Source organism: Camelus bactrianus, chromosome 17 (genome assembly GCF_048773025.1).
Source record: "Camelus bactrianus isolate YW-2024 breed Bactrian camel chromosome 17, ASM4877302v1, whole genome shotgun sequence".
Classification (NCBI taxonomy): domain Eukaryota; kingdom Metazoa; phylum Chordata; class Mammalia; order Artiodactyla; family Camelidae; genus Camelus; species Camelus bactrianus.
The window spans coordinates 27198839-27225532 of record NC_133555.1 but is presented as its reverse complement, the minus strand read 5'-3'; the positions used below and the strand labels follow the sequence as shown (position 1 = coordinate 27225532).

Sequence of the window (26694 nt, the reverse complement as noted above, 5' to 3'; positions counted from 1 at the left end):
GTTGCCTGCGTGCCCCGCCTCCCCGTGCGTCATGGTTCGAGGAGCGGGGCCGAGATGGCGCATGGGTGGTCCTGCCGCTCCGCCTGCGGCGGATTGGTATCAACTTTGAGAGCCGGTAGCTGCTGGCGCGCCAGGTTCACACCGGTGCACGCCGGTAACACGTCCCTGCTGTTGGGACCAAAACTCAGACTCAGCGTGACTCCAGGCTGGAAAGACCTTAAGAATTAGGCCAGGCTTTTGCAGACACTGAAGTCTTTTGGGCACCAAGTAGCGCTTGTACACAGTATAGCGACTGGGAATTTAAATCTTACAGCAAGCCTCCTCTTCCCTGGACAGCACGGTCTCGGAATGTGAACCAGAGTTTTCCTGTGTGCCAGGCATTGTGTTAAGTGCTTTATGGCCCATTTAATTCTCACAAAAACCCTCTCAGGTAATTAGTGTTATTACTATTAGCTCCATTTCGCAGATGGGTATAGAGAAGCAGGGATTGCTTAACTGAGCCGGGATTTGAATTTAGGACTGTCTGACTCTAAAGGGTAATCTTTTCCTATTGCTTCCCAAAGTGTAAGGTGGGGTCCCACCTGGGAGGAAGTTACAGTAACTTGCATTTAGAGAGGGCTTTATAGGGCCGAACACCTGACTAGGGAAGCCTCTGGAAGCTTCCTCTTTTCAGTCTCATTTCGGCCGCTGCGGGTGGGTCCTGGGGGAGGAGTCAGGCGGAACCTTTGGGGGCTCCCTCAGTCCTCATTCATCTGCAGGACATTCCAAAAATTCTTCTGAGGGCTGCAGGCTACTTGGGTTTAATCTAATGGCTCTGGGAAGCCAGTGCCTCAGTGGAGTGACTAGGTCACAGAAATGAGTCTAGATGCCGGTTGAGAATGAGAGGAACGGGAATGAGGGTGGAAGCAGGGAGACGGTAGGGAGTCTGGCAGAGAGAGTTGGACTAGAGGGCAGCTTCGCCATTTGAGATCTGTTTAGGACTGAAATCAGTAGGATTGCTGTGAGGAAAGGAGAAGAGTTGAGGAACATTTGGGGGGTTTTGTTGTTGTTGGATGGATGGGGGAGGGGAGGCGCCTGGAGCGGGTGGGAGCTAAGAATTCACTCTGAATAAACTATTTAGATGACTGGGTCACACTTAGGTTGGATATAGTAGCCTGGAGCTACGGACTAAGTGGCACTAGAGGTACAAATTTGGGCGCAGCTGCATAAAGATAGCCTTTGATCACTGGGCCTCTGCTTGCTCATCTGTAAAATGGAAAGATGGTCTCTAAGATATGGAGTCAACACCTTCCATGTCTCTCTCACCAGGCACCATGGTATAGTCCCTTAAGTCTGTGGACGAAATAAATGTGCACAATGTAAGAGCTGTGAGTTTTCACAGAAGACTGCCTCTCAGATAGCTCTGAGGAACTGCTTGGAAGAGGTAAGTGGGGATGTTAGCACATCTGTAATTTTGGGAAAGAGTATGCAATCAAGCACCCTTCTTGGTAGAAGGTTACTGCTAGTCACAAGGCACAGATATTTTAGTTAATGATTTTAGTCCTTTTCTAAGCATGGTAAGATGCAAGAAATTGGTTTCGTAAGCTTTTCTCCTGAAGATGTTGCAGGGAAACGGGGCACAAGAGGATGGCCATGTCCCAGGTCCCAGGTGAGTCCCTGGGACACGCCCCATCAAGTGAGTCCTTGGCTTCAAGAGTGAGCCATAGTTGAGTGAAAGTGGATAAACAAACGGATGTGGGACGTAAGGAGGGCCGTGTCCCAGGTCTTGGTAGAGCCTCGGACGTGCCCCACCAAGTGTGGGTCCTTGGTTTCCTGTAGGAAAGAATTCAAGAGTGAGCCATAGTTGAGTAAAGGTAGGTTTATTTAGAGAGATACATACTGCACAGAGTGTAGGCTCTTTCAGAAGGCAAGAGAAAGGCCACGAGGTGTTGGGGTTGGGTGCTCGGATTAAAGTAGAAGTAGGTACACGTTCCATAGACAGAGTGTGGGCCGTCTCCAAAGATGAGGGAAGAAGAGAGGCCGCCAAGAGTCGTGGTGTTGGTCTCAGTGGTTTCATATGCTAACAAGTGGGAGGGCCATTCCAAGTACCCTGGGGAAGGGGCTGAAATTCCCAGGAATTTGGCCACTGCCCACCCTTTGACCTTTTATGATTAGCCTTGGAGCTGTCATAGCACCTGTGGGAGTGCCATTTACCATGTTAATATTACAACGAGCATATAATGAAGCTCAAGGTCTCCTAGAAGTCAAATCTCCCGCCAATTTGAGCCTCAAGGCCTACTGGGAGCTGAATCTTCAGCCATTTCGTTGTTAAGTGCTGTCATTTCTTCAATGGCTGTGCCCTGCCCCCTTCCCTCCTGTCTCAGGTTTATTCAGGGAGATACTCCATAGTCAGAGTGCAGGAGGTCTCAGAAGGCAAGAGAGGCTGCGAGGGGTGAGGGTGTTTAAAATAAAAGTAGATACATGTTCCATAGGCAGAGTGTGGGCTATCGCAAGAGGTGAGAGGCAGTGACCTCAGCATGGGGTCCTCTAGGAAAGTGAGAGTGGCCACAAGGTGCGAGGGTAGTTAGTTTTTTGGGGGGTTTTGTTTTTGTTTTGTTTTTGTTGGGGGGAGAAGTAATTGTTTGTTTGTTTGTAGAGGAGCTACTGAGTTTTGAACCCATGCACGTTAAGCATGCACTCTACCACTGAGCCCTGGGGGTGTTTAGTTTTTATGGGCTCGGTTATTTCATGTACTAATAAGTGGGTGGATTATTCCATCTACTTTGGGGAAGGGGCTGGGAGTCCCAGGAATTTGGCCACCACCCACTTTTTGACCTTTTATGGGTAGCCTCCGAACTGTCATGGCACCTGTGGGGGTGCCATTTAGTATGCTAACATGTTACAGTGAGCATATAATGAAGCTCAAGGTCTACTGGAAGTTAGATCTCTCCCATCTTGGGCCTCAAGTCCTACTGGGAGTCAAATCTTCCATTGCTGTGTAATTCTTTTAAAAGTTGTGCCCTGTCCCCTTCCCTCTTGTCTCAAAAATATCTAACTATCAGAAGGCCTGTTCTGCCAGTTTTCTCAGAGCATAGAGTGCCTCATTCCTGATCTCCATCATGAACTCCTTTCAGCGTGTGTGGATGGACTGCAGTGGCTAATGACTCAATCCTTGTAGAGCCAGATGGTGATGGTGAGTGACGTTCTTGGCAAGACCTTGGCAGGAAACCCCAGCATTTCCCAGGCAGCCACAGTGTCCCTGGGAAACCCCTGAATTTGAGAATCCCCTCAGGGATTCCTGGGTTCTACTTAGAATGAAAATGTGAGCCGGATCTCCCATGTCTCCCACCATCCAGCACTGAAAGAGTTCAAGATTAAAATTACAGAGCAAAAGGAGACATCAGGCTAAAGGAACAGTGACCCGAAGGGAAGCCAGAATCTGGACTGTGGTCCAGACAGAGGACAGTGTTCTTGCGCCATATTTACACAGAGATCCAAAAAAGCCAGGAACTCCGAGTCTGTGCAGCTAGTCTGGCCAGTTCAGTCAGGAAGGCAGTGGAGACTCCACAGGCCTCAGCCGGCCTCAGATGAGAACTTCCTTTTGAAATAATAGCTGTGGACATTGCAGGCACATTAGGTATATTCATCAGTAATGCGCTTTCCTTTCAGACGCTATAAATGGCCAGTTTGGAAAAGCTAGGCATAGTTTTATGTTTCAGAGTAAAAGGTACAAAAGATAAAAGTGCTGACTTTTAAATCTATAATCTTTTCAAAGCCAATCCACATTCACACGCTCACTAGATTTTACAGAAGGGGATTGGAAAGTGTAAGTTGGCCAACTAGGCCACTTCTTCCTCAGAATTAAATCTTTCCAAAGTTCCAGGAACATTTATCCTCAAGTCACTTTGGGTTGTCAGTCGGCAAAAGTCCTTTATCCAAAATTTTCCACTTCTTTAGGTTTGCCAAACTTTGTTTTCTCTTTGGTCATTGCAGGCAAGGTTTACTCAGGAAGACTTTTCACTCCACCTTTTTAGGTGTAACTTAAACACGTATCAAATACACATTTCCACCACCCCGGAATGTTCCTTCATGTCTCCTCCTATGTAGCTCCCCACACAGCACCTCACAGGCAACCCCGTGTCTGATTTCCATCATCATATTTCAGTTTGCCAGTTTTAGAACCTGAAATAAGTGGAGTTATACACTGTGTACTGTTGTGTCTGGCTTCTTTAGCTCAGCAAAATGTTACTGAGATTGATTCACCCATGTTGTTAAGTATCAATAGTTTACTCCTTTTTTTCTTAGAACTTTTTCTTTGGAGAGACCTTAAGACTCACAAGAAATGCAAAAACATAAAAGAGTGTACGGAGAGTTTTTGTGTACTTGCGTACAGCTTTGTCTGATGGTAAGATCATCTGTAACCACAGCACATTGTCGAAACCCAGAATTGACACTGGTACAATGCTTTTAACTCAGGTAGACATTTTATTCAGCTTTCATCAGTTTGTATATGCGTTCTTTAGCATGTGTATAGTACTACAGAATTTTGTCACATGTATGGATTCATGTAACCACCAGCACAGTCAGAATACAGAATTGTTCCGTCACCGCAAAGAAACTCCCTCCTGTTACCTCACAGTCACACCTTCCCCCGCCCCTAACTTCTGGTAACCACTGATCTCTTCTCAATCACTATAATTTGTTATTTCAAGAATCTTTTTTACATGGAATCACCTTTGAGATTGATTGTTGTCACTCAGCCCAATGCCCTTGAGATGCATTCAAGTAGCTGCATGTATCAACATTTCATTCTCTTTTATTGCTGAATAGCTAGATGGCAGTATCCGGTTATCCATTCATCCATACAAGGACGTTTAGGTTTTATCTTATTTTAGCTATTTCCAGTAAAGCTGCTGTGAACATTGGTTTACAGGTTTTTGTGTGAATGTAAATTTTCATTTCTTTAGGTACCCAGCCATATGATTGTATGTTATGTTTAACTTTTAAGAAGTTGTCAGACTTTTTCCAGAGTGGCTCTACCATTTTAGGTTACCTCCAGCAGTGTATGAGATGTCCAGCTGCTCTGGGATCCCTGTCAGTACCTCATACTTACTATCAACAATTTTTATTTTTGCCATTCTAATAGATGTGTATTGCTGTCACTCATTACTTTAATTTGCATTTCTCTAATGTTTAATGACACTGAACACTTTTCCATGTGCTTACTTGCCACCCATCTTTGGTGAAGTGTCTGCTCAAGACTTTTGCTCATACTCTAACTAGACTGTTTTATATTGTGATAAAAGATGTATAACATAAAAGTTACCATTTTAACCATTTTAAGTGTACAGTTTGGTTTATCAAAATTTTCTTTTATGGATCATGTTTTGGTGTCATAGCTGAGAACTGTGCCTAACACCAGGTTGCAAAGCTTTTATCTGATGTTTTCTTCTAGAGTTTCATAGTTCTACATTTAGCTCTATGGTCCATTTTAAGTTAATTTTTGTATAAGCTGTGAGGTTTAGGTCCAGAGTTTTTTTACATATGGATGTCCAGTTATTTAGATACTATTTGGTAAAAAGACCATCTTTTCTCCATTGAATTGCCTTCACACCTCTGTGCAAAAATCAGTTGGTTGATTTGAGTGGTTTCTGGTTTTGGACTTTCTATTCTGTTCTGATCTCTGTGTTTTATCCCCTTTTCAGTATTACACTGTTTTAATTACTGTAGCTGTATAGTAATTTTTAAAATCAAGTAATGTGAGTCCTCCAACATTACTCTTTTTTTTTTCCCCAAAGTTGTTTTACAATCAACTTGTCTGCAGCTACAAAAAAAAATCTTGATAGAATAGTTTCGAATCTATAGAATGTTTTGGAAAGAACTGGTATTTTACTGAGTCTTCCAACCTCTAAGCACAGCATGTCTCTCCATCACTTCAGACTTCTTTGATTTCTTTCATCAGTCTTTTGTAGTTTTAAGCACACAGATCTTGCACATATTTTACTACATTCATGCCTAAATATTTCTGTCCTTTTAAGGCTATTGTAAATGTTATTTTTTAAAATTTCAGTTTCTAGTTGTTTACTGCTAGTATTTAGGAACAGTTGATTTTCCAGTTTTGACATTATGTTCTGCATCCTTGGCTAAACTCATTTATTTTTTCTAGAAGCTTTTTTTTTTTTGGTAGGTTCCATGAGATTGTCTCTTTGGACAATTATGTTGTCTGTGAAGGAGACAGTTTTACTTCTTTGTTTCTAATATTTGTGTCTTCTTTTTTTTTTTTTTCTTGCCTTTTTGCTGGTCTTCTAGTACCTATGCTGAACAGGAGTGGTGAGAATGGACATCTTTGCCTTGTTTCCTATCTTAGAGGAAAAGCATTCAATCTTTTACCAGTAAGTGTGATGTTTGTTTTAATTTTTTTGTAGAGATCCTCATTCAGGCTAAGGGAGTTCCCTCTGTTTCTATTTTGCTGAGCTCTTTTTGTCATGAATGGCCATTGAATTTTGTCAAATGCTTTTTCTGCATCAGTTTATATCATCATTTGATTTTTCTTCTTTAGTGTGTTAAAAGTTTGAGTTACGTTGATTGATTTTCAAATGTTGAACCAATGTTGCATTGCTGGTATACATTCCGCTTGGTTATGGTGAGATATATGTACACTCACATACATGTACACAGACATATATGTTGCTGGATTTGATTTGTCAATATTTTGTTGAGGAAATTTATGTCCTTGTTTATGAAAGATAATTGGTCTGTAGTTGTCTTGTCTTGTCTGGTTTGGTATCAGGGTGATCTTGGCCTCAAAATGAGTTGGGCAGTGTTCCCTCCTCTTCTGTTTTCTGAAAGATATTGTGTAGAATTGGTTTTATTTTTTCTTTAAATGTTTGGTAGAATTTGTATCTGAAACCATCCAGAGATTTCTTTTTTATGGAGCTTTTAACTACAAATTCTATACCTTTAATGAATATAGGATTACAGGTTATCTATTCACTCTTGAGTGAATCTCAGTTATTTTTATTTTTTAAGGAATAGATCCATTTCATCCAAGTTGCTAAGTTGATATGTCGGTTTGTTTCCAGAATTCACTTTTAAAGTCTGTGAGGTCTGTCATAATATCCCCTTTTCATTCCTGAAATTAGCATCTTATGTCTTCTCTCTTTATTACTTTGTCAGTCTGGCCAGCGAGTGTTGATACTTTACATTTTGCAGGTAATCCAGAAGGTGTTCGGGCTGCAAGTTTCAGCCTGCCTGCTGTGGGCTATGGTTCCACAGTCAGCTCAGTTTTGAAAGCATTTGCAGTGCCACTTGGATCAGTCCCATGTGTGTGCCACCCAGTGGTCAGTCAGGGACCTGGGCAGTGTGCTACCTTGTGGCTCAGTTGGCAAAGCTTGTGGTGTGCTGTTTCGGGTCAGATCTGTACGTGTAAGCCCCAGGCTGAGCCCAGGAGTCCATGCACAGCTTTCTGGGATGTCTCCCTTGATCCGGCCTCATCTCTATGACCTCCTCAGTATTTTTGATGCCCTAGACCCTCCCTTCCCAGTCCCCCCACCAGAGAGAGAAGTGAATTTAGTTTGCTAGGGCTGCCATAACAGAATACCACAGACCGGGTGACCTAAACAGCAGAAACGTGTTTTCGCCCTGTTCTGGAGGCCCAGTTTCCTGGCAGGTTGGTTTCCTCTGAAGCCGCTCTCCTTGCCCTCTTGCTGTGTCCTCACATGGTCTTTCCTCTGTGCCTGGGTCCTAGTCCCCTTTTCTTATAATGACACCAGTCATACTGGACTCGGCTGAGTCCATACCTGAATGACTTCGTTTTGCCTTAATTACCTCTTTGAAGGCCATCTCCAAATCCAGTCACCTTCTGAGACTCTAGGGGTTAGGACTTCACTGTGTGAATTTGAGGGGGACACAGTGCAGCCCCTAATGGTGCGGTTTAGTTTCCCTGCTCTGTTGTGCACGTCTCACCGCCGCGTCAGCGTGTGGGGCCGAGGGAGGACAGGGAGAGAAACAAAGCAGTGGTGTTCTCCCCATGCTCTGGCAACTGCAGCTCTTCTGGTTGGAGACACATTTCCCCTCCCTCAGAGTTTTAAGTGTCTGGCAACGCACTGCGGCCACCCGCACCGAGGTATTGCCTGCAGCCTGGGGCAGAAAAAAAGAAAAAGTAAAACAAAACCCCAAAGGGGTTATTCCCACTCCGCAACCCCCATCCTTCCCATCCACACCCCTCACACACCTCAGATCAGAAAGAGACGATTTCTCTTGGAGCTCTTTCTGTCTGTACCTGATGAACACTGCTGAGTTTTGAGCAGATGCCTTTGAGTCCAGGCTGGGCAATACTGAAGGAAGAATCCTGAACTTCTCACAGTTAGGTGGACCTTCGGGTTCTGGTCTCATTCCCTGATTCACCCACTACCATTTGCTTGTCAGCATCCTTAGTCACTGCTCCATGCATTCTGAGAGGATCTGTAGTTGCAGTCAGTGTAACAGATAGGGCAGAGTGTGTTTACTCTGTTCTTCCTGGAATCATCACCCTGTGTTTTGGCTTAAATGTTAGTTTTTAGGACACACATTTGCCCTGTGCTTTGTTTTTTCGTTAGAGACACATCTCAGAGGGCTTTGCATACCAGAGCAAGTAGATGTCCCTCATTCATCTTCACAGCCGTATAGTATTCAGAGTGTGGCTACATCATAATTTATTTAACTGATGCCCTTTGACACTGTGCCCTAATCTTCTGGTCTTTTATTATAAACACGGTACAATGGAATGCCTCGTCCATATGTCTTTGCACACTCATGTAAATGCATCTGTGAATAATTTCTAGAGGAAGAATTTCAAGTTCAAAGTAACTATGTGTTTTTTAAGTTATGTTCAGTATTGTCATATTGATTTCCAAATTTGTCTTCCCACAAGCAATGTCTGAAAGTGCCTTCTTCCCCCCACTCTTGCCAATATAGTTCATGTGTACGCATTTCTACTTTGAAATCAAGATTAAAGGTCCACTGGCAGGAACAGGCATGAGTTAATGTTTGTAAAGCTGCTTAGAACAGTGTCTTCCACAGAGTAAGTGTCATATAAATGTTAATTTTTAAAAAATGAATTAAGGTCTTCTAAGAGGAACCCACCAAAAGGGCAAGGCTCAAGCCAGGGACAAGTGCCGACCTTGGAGGAAGGGTGAGATGATAAAAAACAAATGCAATAAGGTATTTTGCACAGTATCTGGTATATAGTAAATGCTCAATAAATGCCAACCATTGTTCTTGTTGGGGTTTCTCCACAGCAAGTGGCTGTGAACTGGCACCCAGACCTGAGACATCCAGGTCCATTGTGACCCTCTGGAAGCATCCTCTTCTTCTCTAGGACAGTCACACTTGAGTGAGGTCGTGCCAAGGAGCTGCCTTTTGACAGTGGAGAAACAGGTGGCTTTAAGGGACCTAGTCTCACTGGTGTCCAGCACGGCAGCACTGGAGCCAGGACAGCAAAAAACAGGGCTGCTGAGGAGCAGGTGACTCCCCCAGTTCTCCCTCCACAAGGACTGGAGGAAGTGTCTGGGCTTGTGGAAGCCTCAGGAAGGCCTGAGTCCCCAGAGAGGTATTTGGCTGTGGCTAACAGAGCCAGTAGTGACTCAGCTGGTTTTTCTACAGCCAGTTTCCCCTAGTGGGGAAAAGGTTAGTCTGACCAGGTGAAATTCAGTATGTGGTGAAACCCAAGTAGTCAGAGATGCTAACTCGGCCTCTAAATAAATAATGTTTGTAATATAATGTGCATATGTAAGGTATATAATATGTAATTTATGTTATATATGTTGCGTGCGTGTGTAGAGAAAAAGAGATGCCTAGTTAGCATGGAATCTCTAACTACTTGGTTTTTACCACATACTGAATGGTATTTTATATTTATGTTGTCTGATAACATATATTGCATGTTAATATATAGTGTATATATTATATTAATACATGCATGTTTTATTGCATATGTGTATAATGTGAATTATTTATGTTATATATATGTATTTAGGGACCTAGTTAGCATCTCTATTTGGCTTTTACCACATATTGAATTATATATATATTTTTAACTATTTTTTATTGAGTTATAGTCATTTTACAATGTGTCAAATTCCAGTGTAGAGCACAATTTTTCAGTTATACATGAACATACATATATTCATTGTCATATTTTTTTCCACTGTGAGCTACCGACCACATACTGAATTGTATTTTATATTTAGCTTACATTTTTTGATATCAGAAAATAGTGAAACTTATTACAAGACAGTCCGTGAGAAAAGGTGGATGTTTGTCGGCATGAGGCGGTTTTCTCCGAGCAGCCCCGACGGTTTAGTATCACGGCCGCCCTAGGCCTCCTCCCTGCTCACTGGCCTGCGTCTAACAGGATGGTCTGCAGACCTTGCCACTTTCCTACAGGGTGATGATCCCTCCTGCTCTGAACCTGCCAGGAGCCTTTGGGGAGCTGAGAGAGATTTGGAAAAATGAGAAGAGGACTGAACTGGGAAAAGACCCAGATGCCAGGCGCACTGGGGGCCCCTTGGTTCCTGGCTGATTTGGAGTCACTGAGATTTCTGAAGCCCCGTTTGCTGCCCCATAAACATCCCTGTCCTGTCTGAGCTGCCAACCTCTGGTGAAATCAAAGGCGTTGAGTTGACTGTGGGATCTAAAAGCCATGGACGAAAAATGTGAGAACGACCTTAGTTAGCATTTGTTGAGCAGATACCCTGTGCCTGGCACTGTGCCAGGCATTCACATCTCTTACTGTGATTACTTCCCTCACAAGTCCTCTGAGAGGTGGTTAGTATTATTAATACATTTATTTATTTGGATAAATGGTGCACTCTGCAAAATTCAAAGGACATAAGAGATTTTGCTGTGAGTCTCTAATCAGATAATTCAGGCACATTAATATAGAGGTAAAGCAGATATGACAAATGGTTAACGGTTGTGGACTCAGTGGTGAGTATGTGGGAATTCATGGCATTATTCTTTCCACTTTTCTGTATGTCTGGAAGTTTTTCATAAAAAACTTGGGGGGAGGGAAAGGATTTCCCTTTTATCCCCATGTCTCTCATGACATTCCCCTCCCAGGAGGCAAGCATCTGTACTAGTTTCCTGCTTCTCTTTCCAAGATACTTGGATTTTATGAGTGTGTATCCAGGCATTCGCACGCACAGACAGCGGCGCATCAGGTTACTTCTGGCACCGCATTGATGGAATTTAGTTTCTGGAAGCTTCAGAAGCGTAGCAGCCTAGGAAAGGCCATCCAGGTGAATTCCCACAGTCCCTGTCCCCTGGGCTGGTGACTATTTGTTCCCCAGTCTCACCCCTAGAGGGCGCCCTCTCCACCTGACTGGCGGCGGCGAGCCGCAGGAGGTGCAGGAACGGCCCCGTCAGGGCCGCTGCCACGTGACTCACGAGAGGTGGGGCCTTCAAAAGTATAAATACTTCTGTTCTCTGGCCTTAGCCACATTTTTTGTGGGAAGCAAAACTCAGACTCAGAGCTTACATTTTGGCTTTGCAGCAACAAAGGCTAAAAGAGGGAAAGGTTGCTCGGAAAGCTTCACCCACACGCTGTACGGTGAACTTTTAGAGGATGAATAAAACTCCCCGTTTCTGGACGCAAGAGACACTTCATAGGATCCCAAACATTTTGGTGTTGATTGCTTGACTAGATTAAAAAACAATTTTTTTTTTTGACCAAGAGAAAGCCATTTTGTTTAATACATTAAAACCCCTTTATAACACTGGGGTTGGAAGATATCTCTGAATTGGTAACACCGCTCTTATTCTATGTGCAGTTGTTATGTAATTTAGGGAGACAAGATTTCACCACGTTATCTCCGGATCTGGGTAAAAATGAACCGCGTTATAATAGTGAGTGTATAACTTTAAAAACATATTTAAATCAACACCAATAGATAAATGACTAGCTTAAATTAGTCAAATAGAAATGTTCTTTTATTAATGTTGAGAATGTGTGGTAACTTGAAGTAGACTAAAATTTTTTTTGCCATTAAGAATGTTGTCTGTAAACACCTATTTTCAAAAATGAGGCTCTTTGACAAAAATGTTTTTTGCTTGAAATACAGCATAATGTAGAAATATAGCATAGCTGCCCAGAAAACTAGTTGAGGGGAGGGTACAGCTCAGGGGCAGACATGTGCTTATTAGCATGATAAGGTCCTGGGTTCAATCCCCAGTACCTCTATTTAAAATAAATAAATGAACCTAATTACCTCCCCCCCCCCAAGAGAACCAATTTTCCCACTCAAAGGTTATTTGTACTGCAAACCTAGTCATAAAAGCAATAGGTGAGATGATTTATATATAAGATGATTTATAATAACTAATTACAATAGCAAAAAAAGGAAATAACCTAAACATTCAGGATCTATATTAAAAAACATATATGGTACAGCCATGAAATGGAATATCACAAAGCTATAAAAAGAATAAAGAAGCTTTCTGTATACGAGAGACATATCCATCTTTCTCCTTTACTAGGATTTCTTCAGAATGGTTAAATTTGAAAAATCAGGTGATGCTTTCAGCCATGATTTTCCTTTTTTTCTGTTTTCAAACTTTCTATTTTAAAATAATTATACATTCACAGGAAGTTGCAAAGACAGTACAGAGAGGTCCTTGTACTGTTCATCTCATTTCCCCCAGTGATTGCAGCTCAGAGAACTACAGTCCATCACCAAAGCCAGGAAGCGGACGTGGGCGCGGGGGGTGTGTGCTGTGCTATCACCAGTGTAGACCTGAGTATCTACCACTGTAGTCAAGATGCACAGCTGCTCCATCACCACAAAGTTCTCCCTTGTGCTTCCCAGTTATAGTCACACCCACCCTTCCCTGTACCATCCCTACCCCTGGCAACCACTAATCAGTCCTCCATCTCTACAATTTTGTCTTTATAAAAAATTTTTTTCATTTTGAGACTATTATATATATGTAATAATACTGCATGGGATTGGGGGTTTTTTTCCAATTAGCATAAAGCCCTTGAAATCCATCTAAATTGTCGCTTGTATCAGTAGCTTGTTCCTTTTTATTGTTTAGTATTATTCCATGGTCTGGATGCACCACAGTTTAGTGTAATCATTCACCTATTGTAGGACATTTTGGTGGTTTCCAGTTTGAGGCTATTGCAGATAAAGCTACTGTGAACAATCACATACAGGTTTTTGTGTGAACATAAGTTTTCATTTTGCTGGGATAAATGCCCAGGATTGCGATGCTGGATTGTAGGGAAAATGTATGCTGAGTTTTTTAGAAACTGCCAAATTATTTTCCAGAGTGCTGTACCATTTTTCATTCCCAGCTACAGTTTTCTTTTCATATGAAATGCTATTGACTACTGTTAGCACAACGGCACTAGGCCAACAGCACATGAGAATCTGAGATGCTTTTAATTTCTAGAGAAAACAAATTTAATATACGTTAGAGGAAGAAAAGGAGAGAAGTCAGGACTAATCTCTTTGCTGGCCCACGAGGTCCCATGTTTATCATCCCAGGTTTTCAGAATGAATCTTCCCTCCCCTTTCTAACCCTCTGTTGGAAAGCTACAACACATTACACAGGTCACCTGGGTGGACCTCTGACCTCTGACCCCTGCTTATATTCTGTCCCAAACTCCCTGTGAAGCTAGGCTCATGCTGGAATGTTCTACCTCCAATAATAGTCATTTAGAGCCCTTAAAAGAGAGTCATTTCAGAACCATCTCCTCCCAGGGACCTCTGTACTTACACACTCTGCCCCCAGACCCTCAGGGCTAAACAGCTTAAAACAGTTTTGAATGTGTGTGTGCACTCTGACCCGCACCCTCCAGGCTTTAGTTGTTGGAGTACCGGTGTGAAGGCACCCTTCCCCTACCATGGCAATGCAGGCTCCAGGGGCATGCGGCCCTTGCCAAGGTCCTCGGATGGGTAGCAACTCCTAAGTCTGCATTTCCTCACCTGTCCAGTTGAGGTGGCAGATAACACATTCTCTGCTAACAGGGCCTTTGGCTTATTCTGCAGGTAGCTATAGGGCGCCTACTATGGACCAGCTGAGGACGCAGTCGTAACAGAGAGGAGGCCCTGCCCCCAGGGAACACAACTAAAAGAGGAAATGTAAGTGCAGTGCTCAACCTGGCCTCTGGCGTGTAGTTGGTCCTTGAGAAATAGTAGCTGGTTTATTATTATAGTTAAACTCAATACTTGTGTATGGACTTGAATGGAATATGAACCCAGTATTACACACCTGGTCTAGTATATTCTCATCCATTGTAGTCAGCCATTAGTTACCGTTAATTGTTAGGACTGTGCTGGTCTCATTCTGTTGCTAAAGTCAGATCAATTGCTGGCCCAGGTGCACTCCATTTTGTGCCTAACACTTTGAGGATTATTCTGAATTTAATATCTTGAATATCAAATTCAGTAAGGGTCTCTTGCTGTAAACATACAGCTTTGAAGAAAGAGTCTTCATACAGACTTGTAAAAAAAGTCCCTTAGAGTGTGTTCAAAGGTTCATATATTATCAAAAGACTCCCACGACAATAAAGAACAGTTTCATTGTTTGTAAAAGGTGACTCATTTCATAAATACTTAATCAGAAATACAAAATGTAGCAAGCAGAAACTAATTTTTTAAATGTGTAAAAATACCAAAAAGGTGGCCAAAAAAAAAATAAAAAAGATGACAGCAGCCAAATGAATGCAAAAATACTCAAAAGAGTATTTGCCTGAATTTTAGGGAAACCGTTTATTACACAGATTGCTCATTGAGCAAACTGGTCACTAGGTAAATGTATCAGTGGGACTTGTGGCTCTTGTCGGAGTCCTGGGGCAGAACCAACATGGCGGCCATGGACGGTTGGATGTTAAGGTAAGGCTGGATGGGATTGTCCTGTTGGATGTGGCTAGGTTACATCCCTGCTTCTAGGAACTGGGGAGAGGGGTATGGGGCCTCTCTGACTTCCATAGGGTAAGTTAGGGCCCTATGAAAGGGCCCTGTGACCCACACAACCACAGAGGTCTCCCAATAGTAACCAACAGATGTTTCTTACGGTAAATGAGTAGAGTCAGTCAGTCACAGTTCATCGACCTTCTGGCAGGGTGACTTTGCAAAAGTTCGCTAATCTCTCTTTAGCCTGAGTTTACTCATGCATGAAATGCCGGAGTGGACTTGGATGGTTGCTGCAGTCCCCGTTAAGCCCTGTGATTTCCTGAGATTTCATTGCTGTCAGAACTCCTCCCACGTTGTGACCTTTCCAGCAGACTAGAGGCTAGAATGGAGGTAAGGAGTACCATCTTTTGTGAGGCGTTTGAAGACAGCCAAGACTTTGCTATAGCAAAGGTTAATGTTCTGTGTCTCAAAGATCCATTTCCCCAGGCTCTCAGAATGTAAATGTCACAGCAATGAAAACAGCGAAACCTAGGCTCCGGTTCATTTAAATCAGAGCTGCTCACCCCTCATGGTGCAACCCTGGAGCAGAGGGCCTCCTCTGTGGCCTGAAGCTTCATAAACTTGGGTTTAGGCTGTCAGCACTGATTTAAAGAGATTTGGTAGTTCAGTTTGCTTCTGGGAGAGAAATGCCATACACAGCGGGCTTTGGGGGCTAATAGTGAAACCTGAGCTGGCTTCCTCCCTCCTTGAGGGGCAGAGTGAGTCAGATGTTTGCACAGAAGGCCGTGCTGCCACATCTGCAAATTCACAGACCTCATGCCTTCTCCACTTTGAACAGGAGAGGTGTCGCAACATAGTTTTAATTGCTAAACCCTAGCTGCAAACCCAAATCTCTGGATTTAATAAGAATGGGGTGTGAATGGGGTGAATACAGGCGGCTTTCTGCCAGGTGTGCTTATTTGTCCCTCCCCTCCCTCGTTTGCTTCCTTGTTTGTGCCCAGGCCCAGATGAAAGGCCTCTGGACCTTTGCCACCAGCATGCTCTCCCCTAGGGGGTAGACCTGTGGTTTACCTTCTTTGCTACTCCTTGCTGGAATCTTTGGACCTTGGATCCACCCTAGTCTTCTGAGAACAAGCAACTCTTGAGTTCTTGCCATGGCTGGTACGAATCTCAGCCCACAACTCAGGTAGGCAAGAAACGAAGCTTTCTTTCCCAAAACTCTGCTCTGAGTGCAGGCCTCTGCCCTGCCAAGCTGGTGTAAAACCCCAAAGTGCAGTCTTTACTGGGCACATACACCCCTCTCCTCGGCAACACACACATACCGAGTGTCACTCAGTCCTGGGGGGTTAGGCAAGGCCAAGGGGAGGAGGGGGGAGGATTCTGGCTCTGGTCATCAGTCACATGGTTGGTTGAAGGATCTGTTAGCCCTGCCCGTGTGGCTCCACTGGCTCCAGGGTCTGCTGCTGCTTTCCTGCCATTATGGGGCCCCAGGAATCTTTCTGAGGTTGTACCACCTTCCACAGGCTTCCAGACCCCAGACAGTATTCCCAGAATCAGCTCCCTTCCTGAGTGAGAGGAAGGGAGAAAGGAAAACACAGGAAGAGGCAACAGTGTGGATTACCACTCTGGCATCATCCAGGTGGGTAGCCAGTTCACCCTTTCACTCCAGCTCTGTTTCTACATGGGAGATTATAGGCCTCTACCTTCTTTAAAAGAAATAATAAAATGATTTTCTTAAAAAGTAATATTCTTTAACATCTATTGGGTACATTCTGAACCTAGCATTATCTGATTTAATTAGCACAGTTGCCCTTTGAATTAAGTACCATTCTTATTTCCATTCTACAGATCAGAAAACTGAGGTGCAGGGAGATAAGAATCTTGCCAAAGTAGTCACATAGCAAGTAGTGGGAGAGGTGGGGTTTGAATCTCTGTCTTCCTGACACTAGAGTCCAGATCCTTATTTGGAGGCAGTGCTCGACTGCATCTTAAGTGCTTAAAAACAATGCCAGTTTTGTGAGCCTAGAGTGACATTTAAAAATTCTGTTTTTATGAAGTTTGTTCTATAGTCTGGCCCTTCTCTCAGTGGGACAATAAAACAACACCCAGCAGTTACTCTAGCTGTTGGGCTCATGTTACGAGCTCAATAAATACTTGTTGACTGATTGTACATCTCACAAGCAATTTTGCATTTTGAAATACTTCTGTGTCTGGTTCAGAAGTGGCAGAAAAAGGTGGAAGGTTGCTGGCGGCATTGTCTTCTCTAAAAAATAAGAAAAACCTTTCTATTCTGCTTTCCTTCCTCCCTCCCTCCCTTCCTCCCTTCCTCCCTTCCTTCCTTCCTTCCTTCCTTCCTTCCTTCCTTCCTTCCTTCCTTCCTTCCTTCCTTCCTTCCTTCCTCTGCTGAGACTCCCTCAACTCTTCTTCATTTGGGCTTCCTAACTCCCAGCCAGACTCACTGAGGACGGGATGCCCTGCAGGGTTTTGGCAACATAGTCAGAACTGGCCTTTAAATCCTGGCTCAGACACTTGCTGTTCATGTGACTTGGGCTCATCATATACCTCTCTGAGTCTTCACAAAATTTCCATAAAACAGGAGCAATAATAAAACCTTCTTCAGGGATATTATGAGTGTACACAATATACACTCAGTTTCTAGTTCTTATCTCTATTAATTAAATCAGTCCCATCAGAGTGTGCTGTCAATTTATGTATTAAACTTAAGGTCCTTCTCAAAACTCTTCAAGTAAGGACGCCATCCCTTTGGATGGATTTAGGAATTCGTGTTTACCAATACAGTTTAAAGGTGATGTTTCAGTAGGATGTATTCAGTTACAAGGAAGAGAAAATGCTGGCCCAAACTGGCATAAATAATAAGAAAATACATTGTCCAAAGGCGTGAAGGTTGATTCAGAGGCTGCCTGGTATTGGTAAGGACCCAGGTTTCCCAGCTCTTCCTCAGCCCCTCTAGAGTAGACTATAACCAGTCATTGTCACAGGTTAACTGGAGCAGCAGGCAAAGGCCTCACGTGTAGATGCAGAAATATCCAGAGGTGGAACAGGGGCCCTTTTATTCCAGTGTCCTCTTCCCGGGAGCCAGGAAACCTCTCCAAGAAACATCCCATTAGATACACTCTTCCGCATCCATGGGCAGAACTGGGTTTCATGCTAGAGTCTAATGAGGCCACTAAGTTAGGAATTATCTCTGAGCTAGGGGTGAGGTGACCATTTCCTAAGTCATGAGAGGGAGGGTGGCTCCCTGAATGAAATCCAGGTTCCATTAGCAAAGAAAAACAGAGGATTGTCTTGATCACCACCTCTTCATCCTGTTAGGGAGGAGGGATTCCCTCTCTAGGGCCGTGGAGTGACCTAACACATGACACTTGATACGAGACAGATGAGACAGACAGAAGCTCATTGGTCACCCATACACACAGCCATGGGGAGGAGAACACCACGCACCACGCAGGGCCACATGGGAGGTGCTCTCAGGAACGGAGTATCTGTAGTATCAAAGAGGGTGAGTTACCCTTAGTTGCTGCAGAAGGATGTGGTTGGCTGGCTGGAATAATTCTGTGGGCTGGAAGGGACTGAGTCCCACTTCACAGGGTTAAGCAGGACCTATGCCTGGTGCCTTCAACAAGAAGTGGTGTATGCGTAGGGGGCTTTATGGGAGCAGAATAATGGGGATGGGGACTTGGGGTTAGGCCATTGAAGGCCCTCCCAATTTTATTAGATGTCAAGGCGGCACATAATGTTGAACTTTAATGTAGGACTTCCATCCACAGGGATGGATGTGGGATATATACATGTGACAGATGACCATCCATCTGAGCAACCATCCCTTCCTGCCAGACATCATCCATCCATCAATCATCCATCATCCATCATCCAGCCATCCTCTCCATCTTCCACAAAGGACTGGCATTCTGACTACATCTCTGGCTGTTTTTCATGGCGTCCCAGCTCACAGTTGTTACGAGTGGTCAACATTTGGACCAGCCCTTCTAGTCCTGTTGCCAGCTTTTCACATTTCTCAACTCTGCACTAGCCAGTAGGGTCAACTCATTGACCCTGGAATATGCCTTTTTTCTGTTCCCCTTCTGCTTTTGCTAGAACCATCCAACTCTCTTCTCTGTTTCTTTAAATTCCCCCTCCCTTGAGTCAAATCTGACTCTTTGTGTCAGCCCAGAACGCTTGTGGCAACTGCTTCCTGCGAGTGCATAACCATACACTCTTGGGTGTCACTGCATTTAAATCATCAAAGTTCTGTAAAAAAATACTTATAATGTAAATACAGAAAGCAGTATGATTAGCATCTGTCAGTGAACATTTATCTAGTATCTGGCACATAGAAGGCACTCACATAAAAAAGTGTTGAAATATTCAGTAAAACACCTGAATAGCCAGCCTTAAAGTTCTGAATATTGTTTTTAAAAGGCTGCATATTGATTGATATACAGAGGATTTCAGGGCTCAGAGAAATGATTTCTCTTTCTTAATCTAGGTCACTATTTAGCTGACTTCAGCATGTGCTGTGGCACCCTCACAATTTTCACATCTGTGCACATGATAACATTTCACATTATCTATCTGTTGTAACTAACATGGTTCCCTAAATCTTAAATTAATTCATTTTCAAGCGTATTCTAGACCCAAGCAAGAGTACTTGTGACGTTGGAGGCTTGATGTGCTAGTTACTTTGATGTATCTTATTAAAAATACACAATTAAGATATAAAATAGTTGTCTGTGTACTACCTAACCTTATTTCATGTGCCAGATTTGGGAAACTCCAGTCTTGCTATATTGATATCTACATATTTTATGATAAAAAGCCAGTCATACACAAAAGACTACTATTGTATGTTTACTCCTGCTTGTGTGTGAACATTTTAGTAAAGGCAAAACTCTAGAGACAGCACCTCAGTGGTTGCTGGGGGCTCAGGATGAAGATGGGGTTTGACCCTGTAGAGGCACCAGGGGACTTTCTGGGGTGATGGAGATATTCTAAACCTGGATAGTAGTGATTGCTGCTCACTGTATGAATCTAGAAGAATTTACCGAACTGTATATTTCAAATGGATACATTTAATGGTTTATAAATTGTATCTCAAAGAAAGAAAGAGGAGGAGGGGAAGAAAAAGAAAAAAGAAAAAAGAAATGATCAACCAGAGAGGGCAGGAAGGGGTTTCTGGAGTCCTGGTGACGTTCTGTTTCTTGACCTGGATGTTGGTTACAAGGTATGTTCGCTTTGCAAAAAATTCATCAGACCATTCATTTATGCTTTGTGTACATTTCTAGATGAATGTTATATCCCAGGAACAAAATTTACTAAAAAAAAAAAACCCAAAACAACAGCAACCACAAAAAAAAAAAAAACAAACCAGCTGAAGTGGGAACACCATTTCTTCCCAAGTAATAAAAAGTTATTACTTTCCTGTTTATTATTTTGTACAATCACATTACTCTGCCAACTTAGTTTCATGGTGTTAGGGGATCAAGTTTTTTGAGTCTTAATACAGAAAGGGTTAGAAAAAGATGTATTTAGCTAATCACATAAGTGCTGTAAGACTGTCAGCAGAAGCCATTGTTTCTTAATTATTCATAGCAATTATCAACGTGGACAATATTCAACTTGCAACCAAAATAAATAGATATTTTAAGAGACCTTGATGGAACAATCAAATCATCAGTCTCCAAAAGTGCCCCTCTCTCAGCCCAGTTCTCCCGCTGCCTGCCAGAGTTTCAATTCTATATTTATCTTTTCAAATCAGCAGTATAGCAATTAGTTATTATAATGAGAGCTACCAATTTATTGTGTGCCGACTTCACGCCAGGCACTGCATTACCAGAGTTCTTCATACTTTAATTGCTTCGTTTCATTGTCACAACAACCCTGCTGAAGAAAAGTTGTCTTATTCCATTTTACAGCTGAGGAAACTGAGGCTGGGGGTCCAGGCCCACGTTGCTGGTGAGTGACAGAGGCGGGAGCAAGCCGGAGCCCCACCCAGTGGGCTCTGCTCTGTCACAGGACCTGACGTCAGTAACTGGAAGTAAGTGATACGTGTAGAATTCTGAATCCCCAAACATGGCTCTTCACACGGTTACTATAGTTACTTCTCTACATGATGCTCCGGGTTTTTGTTTTTTTTTTTTTGACCAGAATAACAATGGATCCACTATTAGCCATTGAGGTGTTGAACCCCCACCATCATCATGAAACCCGAGGGACATTTCAATAGGTTTAAAGTAGTGTTCCTGCCTTGTAATCAGACCTTTTATTTCAGAAGCCCCTGAACATGAACAGATCTGTATGATGGCAGCTTTACAAGTATTGTTATTTGCACCTTGTGTAAAACATAGGAGCTTTCTGAAGACAATACAACTGTATTTCAGGCAGAATTCCCCCAGAACTCCTTGACAAAAGTGATGCATTTGAGTTGGGGGGATGGTACATGAGTGCCTCTCAGTATGTTGAGGGAGGGGAAGGCATCCAGGCAGGAAAGAGGGGCCTTGGGTGTGTCAGGAAGGAGAGACTCACTCTGGGAGGGACAGGACAGAAGAGGCAGGAGCTGTGCTTTGCGAATGAATAAGGCTCTTGCTAAACTAGCAAACGTGCGGAGGAAGTGGTTTGGATTAGGAATGGGCGGGAGGACAACCAAGGCCTGAAATGTGTTATGGACATGCATTTAGAGCCCTGAGCTGTCAGGGAGGGTGAGAATTCAGAATCTGGAGTTGTCTTGCCTCCTGCGTGCCAGCTGGCCACGCTATGGTCAGGCAGTTTTATTCCCTTTCGGCATATAAGGACTGTCAAGGCCCCTGAGCTGCTCAGATGTGGCACACTAAGGCACTCATGGGGCTACAGACAGAAGCCATCTCTTCTGATCCCTCTAATTACAGAGCCATTGTGGTGAGGAGGATGGCGACTTCCAAGGATGACCACAGGCCTCTCTCTCAACACTGGTGAGAACCACACTCCTTCCCCTGGTTCTCTTGCTCCCAGCAGGGTTTTGGAAGCTGATTAAAGAGAAGATCAGAAATAATAGGTAATTAGAAACCTTATAAAAAGGAAAAATGCTCTCCTCAAATTTACCAGAGCGTCTCCATGGCTGGAAGTGGGGGAGGCATTGGAAACTGCCAGCGTTAAGGGCCACTTGTGCCAGAGGGTGGCCTAGAAGCTGGGGCGAGTTGCAGAGGGTCTGAGGCCGGTCCCCAGTGGTCAAGGGGGGGAGACTGTTCAGAAGGTATCTGTTAGTCAGGGCAGCCAGTGAGTGAAGGGCTAAGGAGTGCCTTTTACCAGGTCCAGAGGACCTCAGCTGGTGAAACAAGTGGCACGAGAACCAAAGGGGACCGAGAGGAAGAGGAGAGACAAATACACAGGAGAGACAGGAGCCGCCACCAAGAGAGGCAGAGTGGAGTGGGCTTCTCCACTGGCTCTTTCCTTGGCTGTTCAGAATACCCTAGGAGGGGTGGTCGGGAGGAGCTCAGCGAAGTTGTGGGTCCAGATAATGCATGCAATTAGTTGCTTTAGGGTCCCTTTCCTCCTGGGGCCCCTTGGGACTGCCCCCATCTTGGGAGGGGCTGTGGGAGCTAATTGAATGGCCAGGGGGTGCTGAATGTAGGTTTAGCCCCCATGTGACCTGCTTGGACTTCAGTAGCTCTCCAAGCAGTGGAGCTGCAACCCCCTGAACCTTTGGGGGCGCCTCCCTACCCCGGGGATCCTCACAGCCTCTCTCCCATCTTGGCTGAGACGTAGACTCCTGCCCTGCTCCCCGCAGGACCTCCCATTTGAATGTTCAAGAGGTGGTTTTAGAAAATCCCCTAAAGGGACACGGACTTTTTTTTTTTTTTTTTTTTTCATTCCTGGCCCACCAATCCTAAGGCCCCCTGAGGCCTGGGTGACACAGGTGAGGTGGGGTGGGAGGGGGTGCTCCCCGCTGTGGGTACTCATCCAAGAGGTTCCCCCTGCTTTGGGGGCTGAGTTTCCTTTGCTGGTTCCTTTCCGCACCTTGTTTACTTTTCTTTCTTTGGCGCTCTTTCATTTCTCCACTTAGTAAACCTTATTGACCATTTCCCGTGGCCACGGTCGTCCCAGGTGAAGAGGGGCACTGAATGAAGACTGAGACACAGCCTTCTGTGTCACATTCCAGTTGGTAACGGACAGTCATAAACAGAGTGGGCATTTATGTTCAGTGGGGGCAAGTGGGGGGGTGACTTGGGAGCCCAGGGATGCGGAGGGAAGGTGAACAGACCTAAAAGGGTGGGGGTAGAGGCCAGGGAGGTCTCCCAAAGTTGGGGAAACTGGTGCTGCTTCCTGCTAGGGTGCCAGATAAAATACAGGATGGCTTGTATTTAATGCAATATTTGTGACATACTAAAAGGATTATATGTTGTTTATCTGAAATTCAGATTTAACTGAGTGGCTTGTACTTTCCCTTGCTAAATCTGGCAACCCTAGTTCCTGATGACTATACAGGAGTTAGTGGAATGAATAGAGGGACAGGAGGGAAGGGCATCCCTGTAGAGGGAACAGCATATGCAGAGACCTGGCGGTGACCATGCTTCATTTAAGGAACTGAACATTGCCCAGTGGCTGGAGCATGGAGTCCATGGGGAAGGGAGAGAGTGGAGAGAACCCACCGAATTGGCATGTAGTTGTTGAGAATGTACAAAGTACTAGGCACGTCATGAAGATGTAGGGTGCAGCTGTGAGCTAGACAGATACAACTTCTGCCCTCAGGGAGCTCGTGGTTCAGTGGAGAAGCAGGGAGGTCGGGAGGGAAGGACAGGCACTGTGGTGGTTACAGCTGGGGGACATCAGCCTGGCTGGGACCGGTCAGGGAAAGTCAGGAGGGGCATCTCTGAGGAGATGACAACATGCTGAAGGATGAGGAGACAGGCATACAAAGGGCTGGGGGAAGAGTGTTTTAAGCTAAGGGAACAGCATGACGGAGGCCCTGAAGTGAAAAAAATGCACAGTGGGTCCTGGATGCCGAAATGTGGTCACAGGGGCTGGGGCCCGGAGAGAGGAGGGGCGGAGGAGGAGTAGTCAGGGGCTGGATCCTAAAGGCAGTGGGAACCATTGAAGGAGTTCAAAGCAGGGAGGGTGACACAACCAGCTTTATGTTCTTAAAGGTGACTCATGCTGGAGAGAAGGACGGATGGGTAGTGTGGGGGCAGAGAGAATGAGGGAGACCGGGAGGGGCTACTGCAGATGTCCAGGACGGACAAGTTGGTGGCTTGGCCCGTCGTGATGGTGGTGGAGAAGACAGGATAGGGAAGGAGCGATGGGTCCAGGCTGCACGGAGGAGGAAGATTTGGCAGGGCTGGGTGATCTGGCACTGGGAAGTGAGGGGGTGGGAGGAGCAGACATGACTCAAAGCTACTGGTCTGGACAGATGGGAGGATGCTGAGCTGAGCTGGGGACTTGGGACGTTTGGGGGTGGTGAGGCGAGAGGGTTCAGGTTTGCATATGTTGAAGGTGAGGAAACGTGGTGGACACAGGAGGATGGACTCCACTGTGAAGGAGGACAAATCTGAGGCAGAGCTGAGTTCCAGTCTCTCTTCTCACACTCGGCTCTGTGGCCTTGATCACCAACTTCACCTCTCCTTGCCTTTGTTTTCTCATCTGTATCATGGGAGGATGTGGGTAATCCTCGTAGTTGTGAGGGTGTGGCGGGCAGCCTCCAAGATCTTCCCTAAGGTCCCCCGCTCCTGGTATCCAGGTCCTGTGTGGTACCCTTTCACACTGCAGCAGAGTTGATTGAGAGACCATGGGTATGTCACTTTCAAGGCTGGGTTAGAAAAGATGTTATGGCTTCTCTCTTAGCTGACTCACTCTGGGGACACCAGCCACCATGTTGTCAGGAGAGACTCAGGTGAAGAGGAACTACTGCGTCCTGCTACATACATGAGTGAACTTGGAAGCAAATGCTCCAGCCCCAGCCAAGCCTTTAGCTGACTGCAGCCCCAGCTGACAACTAGGCTGATGGATCCACTACTTACCTCATCTGCTTCCGAATTCTGGACTGTCAGAAACTGTGAAATAAGAAACATTTGTTGTTACAGGCCCCTAAAGTTTGGGACATTTCATGATGTGGCCATAGAGAACTGATCCAGAGAGTAAAAGGACTCAGCACAGTACCTGGCACATAGTATGGGCTTTAGCATATGCAGCATCTGTAGGTCTGGAGTGTAGGAGAGAGGTCTGGGTCGGAGGTATGGATTTGGGAATCTTAGGGCTTAGAGACAATACTGGAATCCATGGAGGGGGCTGAGCCAGTCCACAGCGAGGGGGAGACAGAGAAGAGAGGCTGGCCTTGGCCACAAACGTGGACAAAAGGAGTGGGTAAAGCACGAGGAGGATGTCTCCATGAGCCTGAGAGGAGGAGCTGCAGAGGAAGGAGGAAAACCAAAACAGGCCACGGGGAGATCCCTAGGAGGGTGTGGTCAGCGGGGAGGCCTGACAGGAGATCTGAAGAGTGTTTTTTGGCTTCAGCGACAAGGAGATTCCTGGTGGCCCCACAAGAGCTGTGTAGGTGGAGAGGTGGTCTGAGGCCAGATTGAATGTTGTGGGTCTGGATGTCACTGTAAACACTTTCTACCCCCAAGCCCCAAACCAAGATGGTTTACAGGAGAATTCTATAGAAAATCCGAACCACAAAAAAACCCTAGTCTTACAAGAGTTGCTCTAGTGAGTAGACACCCATTTGCTTAATTTATTATATGAGGCTCATGTAACTTTGCTAGCAAAACCAGATAAGGAGAGAGTAAGAGGAAAATGGTAGGCATATCTCATTCATAGATACGGATATAAAAACCCTAAATAAAATGTTACCAACCAAAATCCAGCACTATATTGAAAAAATAACACATCATCAAGGTGTGTTTATTCCAGGAATGCATGGATGTTTTAACATAGTAAAATCCATGGTTGTAATTAATTACATTAGGGGGGAAAATCTCACATTTGATAAAATTCAACACCCATTCATGATAAAGCAGAATAGTACTTCCTTACTCTGATAAATAGTATCTACCAAAAATTTACAACAAACTGCATGTTTAATGGTGACATATTAAAGGATTCAAGAATAAGATAGAAATGCCCACTGTCACCATTGTTGTTCAGCACTGTGCTGGAGATTTTTAGTCAGGGCAGTAAAACAGGGAAAAGGAAATAAAGACTGGACAGGAAGATACCAAATGTTACTCCTTGTAGACTCTGTAATTACTTACATCGAAAATTCAAGAGAGCCTATAAACTTATTAAAACTAAAACAGGACTAAGTTAGAACTAAAAAAGCATTGAGTGAATAGAAGTTTATTATATAAAACCAATCACATTTCAATAACCATAAATACATTATAAAATATAAATTTACTTCGAGATATGTAGGAATCGTTCTGAGAAAAACCACTGACAAAGGTAATTCCTCTCAGTTTTTAGTTGAGGAAATAGAAGCCCTGAGAGGGGAAATAACTCTTCCAAGGACACCAGTAAGCCAGGTGGCACTGAATCCTACATCTCTGAGTGTGAAATAATTTCAGCTTTGTCTTTTGTGAAAAATAAGACTCATTGTATTTTTCTGATTATAAATTCAGTATCCATGCAGTTTAGAAAATATAGAAAAGTCAGAAGAACATTTGGAAGTAATAAGTCACTAACATTCCCATTCTGCTACCTAGAATTATGATCAACGATTTGATGTATTTCCTTTGAAATTTTTATCTATGCATATTTACATTAAAAAAAATAAGATTAAACTTATACCATGTATACCATTTTGTGTACTGCTTGTTTTCACACACAT

At 44.3% G+C, this 26694-nt stretch overlaps 1 long non-coding RNA gene across 21 annotated transcripts; it reads left to right on the top strand.

Annotated features, from left to right (window-relative positions):
- Nucleotides 1-26: 26 nt before the first annotated feature.
- On the top strand, nucleotides 27-26662 carry LOC105079558 (uncharacterized). 21 transcript variants are annotated; one of them, XR_012499955.1, is made up of 11 exons: nucleotides 81-430; nucleotides 1309-1423; nucleotides 3059-3172; nucleotides 6289-6371; nucleotides 14013-14105; nucleotides 14775-14858; nucleotides 15123-15269; nucleotides 15881-20121; nucleotides 20813-20934; nucleotides 21782-21844; nucleotides 24711-26662. It is a non-coding gene; the product is annotated as an uncharacterized LOC105079558 (long non-coding RNA). The 21 variants fall into 21 exon arrangements; XR_012499967.1 differs by having other exon boundaries at nucleotides 14013-15269; nucleotides 15881-16065; nucleotides 16403-16518; nucleotides 20002-20121; XR_012499965.1 differs by having other exon boundaries at nucleotides 27-430; nucleotides 14013-15269; nucleotides 15881-16065; nucleotides 20002-20121.
- The last annotated feature ends 32 nt before the right edge of the window (nucleotides 26663-26694 follow it).